This window comes from Amblyomma americanum, chromosome 9, assembly GCF_052857255.1.
Source record: "Amblyomma americanum isolate KBUSLIRL-KWMA chromosome 9, ASM5285725v1, whole genome shotgun sequence".
Taxonomy (NCBI): domain Eukaryota; kingdom Metazoa; phylum Arthropoda; class Arachnida; order Ixodida; family Ixodidae; genus Amblyomma; species Amblyomma americanum.
This window is the reverse complement of record NC_135505.1, coordinates 141,602,078-141,605,970: the sequence shown is the minus strand read 5'-3', so window position 1 is coordinate 141,605,970 and position 3,893 is coordinate 141,602,078. Positions and strand designations below refer to the sequence as shown.

The window sequence follows — 3,893 nt, the reverse complement described above, 5'->3', positions numbered from 1 at the left end:
TGGTGATTAATCTTTTGCGATAAGCCACTCTGTTCGTAACAGCAGCAGCAATGTTTGATAGGAGGTGCTTTATGAATTTCTTTGCCACTATTAAGGATGTGATCGAGGCATAATGATCTCTTGCGTCGCATATAAAAATAGGGCAGCTCTCCAGATGCGGCAAAATCATTGCCGTGATCTTCTTGCACACATCTTTTCTGCCAATATGTGGCACTGCGATGTCGATGGCCTTTGCTTTTACAAGAACAGCCACAAACTCGGCCTTTGGGAACGCCAAACCCCCTCTAGTTTGGTGGTTAATGAGTCCCCTCACTGGTGATACTGATGGTCCCGAATCATTCAGTCTTGGGCAGGCGCTGCATATCCTTTGTTCTTCAATCGTTTTCACGACAAAACCGGCGACGTATGCTACTGCAGCGGTTTCCACTGTTGAAGGTGGTCGCAGCACTGAAAAAGAAAGGTAAGAACAAAGTGCTCATATCAGGACTAATTAAGGAATATGGAGCTCCAATCCCGGCTTGAAAAAGTAATAAGCTCGAAAGGCTATTAAATTGCATGCGCAATACGTTTAGTCCGCCTACTTACAAGGCATCACTTTTAAGGGCGCCAACAAACAACATAGTCCATGGGACTATGTTTTTGTCTAATAAATCTCAGTTGACAGTCCAGTCGTTGTGGCGTGTACACTCCTTCTCTTGTCCATTGTCTTTTGTGACTGTTTTTTTTTTCAAGTTACTATGAACCAACTGGCCCGCATTTCAACCCTTCAACAAACTGCTGACATCATCCACGAAATTCGGTGGTTCACAAATGCTAGAAAACAAAACGGTGCAGAAACTATATATTACTGACCGGCATGACAAAGGTACAAAAGCACGGGGAAACAGCACCCGCTTCAAAAACATTTTTTTAAACGGAGCTGGGGCTTATGCATACCTATAGGTAGAGAATCGTCAGTTGCTGCTGACACATTGCTTTGATCAGCCGCAATATCGGGTGGTTCAGACAAGTTGAAAAACAAAACAGTGCAAAAACTAGAAGTTGGTTACCACTATATGTGGTGTACAGAGGTAAAAGAAAGGAAGTGCGCGTCCTTTTTGAAAAACTGACATTTAATAAATGGTGCCGCAGCGGATGTGCATACCTGAGTAGTGCACTACTGGTTGTAGCCAAGGTGTTCTGAGAAATGCTCGATGTGTTCAGTCCTGAAGATGTCCCGCTCGACACAGCTGGATCAACTCTGCTCAATTGGGTTGATGTATAAGCACTGTACATGCTGGAGAACAAAAAAAAAACGAATACGACAGAATTGACATCAGAAGGAGAAAATGCCAAGAAAATTTTCTTGCATGGTCAGCACAGACTACCATTAGTGAACAAGTGAAAATAAACCACAAGAACTTGACATACAGCGAAATACACTTAATTTTGCAGCAAATTTTGCAGCCACAAAGCACAACACCTTATTAGCAACTACAACATTGCTTACATTTTCTTGGCTGGTGGCGTCAGGCTTTGTTGTTTCATGACCAAAGAAACAGTGTTTGTCTCCTCCTCTTTCTGGTCCTGTTGTCTAGCGCTGTTTGAAATTGTATTGTTACCATGGAACACCAACTCGCCCAGTCTGCTAGGCTTCTAAAGAAACAGTCCATTTTTCGGTCATATATGTATTTTGAGCTTATGGTCATTCGTCAATAATTACTGAGCACATCTTTGCTCGCTCTTTTAGCTGCTTGACTTCTTGCATGAGACGCTCTTTCATCAGCGGTGTGACTCCACTTTTATTGTTGGACTTCCCAACATACCGGAGAAAAGTATTTTTTGAGGGTAGCTTCAAAAGGCCTCGGTTACGTATGTAACGGTAGGTCTTTGGCGATAGGCAGTATAGGACTACGCACTCCTTCGCAAAATCCGGTGACCAAGAAGGGCGCTGCCTTGAAGCGTTTGCTAGCTGCTCAACTATACAGTCTCCCAGGCAAAACTTTGCTGTGCCCACTTTTTGCAAGCATTTCCTCAATGCAGATTGCACTGTATTGGACTTAAAATCACTGAGTTTTTTCTTCATTTTCTGTGCGAAGTTTTCGAATTGCTTCATTTTTCCTGAAAAGCTGCACCCTCAGCCGCTTTATTTCTCTTACATCTGAATGTTTATGGGGGACAATATCATCACTTGTTTGAGTAGCACATTCAAGTGAAGTGTTGAAGTAGCTGGGCGATGATTTTCAAAGTCTTGAGGATTAGCCTGAAGAACACAATTCAGTGTTTGGCTGTTTACAGCAGGTAAGAGCAGATGGCTGCTTTCTTCATGGCCCTCGGTTGTTTTCCAATTTTCCTCACTTATGCAGTTCAGTGGACTGAAAGCATCATTTGTTTTAGGAACTGCGCAAGGTGGTTGCTTCCGCTCCAACTTTCGCCGTTCTTTTTGCTATCTGCTTCTGCATATAGCTCGGGTATCCAGGAAAAATACTGGGTACAGCAGATCGCTTCAGACGCCGGATCTTTGCGGATTCAGAACGGTAGTCATTGCTCAAGAAGTGCAAAAAGCAGACGACACTGCTGGCGGACTTATCATTCGGAGTAAAATCTTTCCTCGATATAGTTTTCAGCCATGCGTGCCGGAGAGTTTCATCAGCTGGGAATTCATGGAAGCTTAAGCCAAGCTTTTTTTGGGCTGGATTTGCAGCACGGCACGAAGCAATGTGGCATGTTCCTGAAAATACAGGAAATTATCCATGAGGTCAAAGTCCCTGATTATCAAAATAATGTTTTGTCTGAATCGAAGTGACTCGAACAACGCGATAATACACAACACATGGGTGATAGCAGCATTGCCCCTTCAGCAGCAGCACTTGAGGGCTGGGAAGCCTACTCCCAACACCACTCAAGTTCGCTTGAAGCTACACAATGTAAAAAAATAAAAGCCATGCGTCGAAGGGCCCCGAGTATATAATTTGTCCAGCACGAGGCTAGAGAAAATGTGCCTCAAGAGACAAACCCAGAATACAGTCAGGGGCCACGTTGAAAGGAAAGCTCGGAAACAGTAATGTTTTTTTTTTCAAGGGAAAAGAGATAAAAAGAAAGGAAGACGAGCCTTGTAGGGGCAGCGTTTAGGCACAGCGGCAGCTCACTCGCCAGAATAGATATTTCAATACACGTGCAATGCTGCACATATAGCCATGCATCAACGCAGCCTTAGCTGCGTCTCGATCGTATTATGCTGTGTAAACCTGATTTGAGGATATACAGAGACGTACCTTGATTTCCTTGCAGTTTCCTCTGGCTGTAAACACATTTTAGAGCGAAGCTGATGGCAGATTGCACACGTGCACCCTCTGATGTATGCTCTTCTCCAAGCATGTGCCATGCCGCCACGACGTCGGCATGGATGGATGGATGGATGGATACGGCTGAACCCTTTACATCGGGCGGTGGCTCAAGCCACCTAGCCATGTCTTGTGAAATTTTACTCCTGTCTTGCTTTTAGCCACCAATCAGATAACCTTCGCTTGGTTACTTCTAACCTCTTAAAATCCACTTTCCCTTCACTATCCCTAAACCCCAATGCCTTGGGTAAGTCAGCCCCGCTGCCTTCCACTGTAGGGTGAAGCCCTTTACAGAAAAGTATCAAGTGTTCAGCCGTTTCCTCCTCCTCTCCGCACGCAATGCACAAAGTGTCTATCTCCTGGTACCTGACTCTATACTTCTTAGTCCGCAAAACTCCAGTCCTGGCCTCAAACAACAAAGAACTTCCCCTACAATTATCATAGATATTTTCTTTGACAATTTCCTGTTTAAAGGTCCGGTATGTTTCTAGTGCCGATTTCGTCAGCATCCCTGTTTTCCACAAAGCTCTCTCTGTTCCTTTAACCTTTTTCTTAACCGATAATTGCTGA

General features: G+C 44.2%; 1 long non-coding RNA gene across 1 annotated transcript; it reads right to left on the bottom strand.

Moving 5' to 3' along the window:
• On the bottom strand, positions 1 to 1,052 carry LOC144105664 (uncharacterized). The gene is made up of 3 exons (XR_013308850.1): positions 937 to 1,052; positions 586 to 813; positions 1 to 447 (listed from the first exon to the last, which is right to left on the bottom strand). It is a non-coding gene; the product is annotated as an uncharacterized LOC144105664 (long non-coding RNA).
• Positions 1,053 to 3,893: the final 2,841 nt, after the last annotated feature.